Here is a 315-nt window from a genome sequence, read left to right on the forward strand (position 1 = left end):
ATCTCCAATGAGATCCGCAACCACAAAGCATTCAAATAAAATACAACAAGGCAGTGAAGTGCTGTGACACTTTTATTTCAAATATCTAACATCTAACAACAAATGCCAAGCATACTGCTTTGTAAAATTATAGGGAATGTAAAATGGAAAGAGAAAACTGAACTCGGGAAAGGGAACAGATAAAAAGGCTGCTTTTGAGAACGACGCCAAGTAATAACATCCCATCCTGGCCCCCGCACAAGATCTGGAGTGCTTGCTTCCCTTGGCAAACTGTATTAAATCACACTTCTTCCAGCGCATAGTTACGCTCTAAAC

This window comes from Ciconia boyciana, chromosome 7 (assembly GCF_034638445.1).
Source record: "Ciconia boyciana chromosome 7, ASM3463844v1, whole genome shotgun sequence".
Classification (NCBI taxonomy): domain Eukaryota; kingdom Metazoa; phylum Chordata; class Aves; order Ciconiiformes; family Ciconiidae; genus Ciconia; species Ciconia boyciana.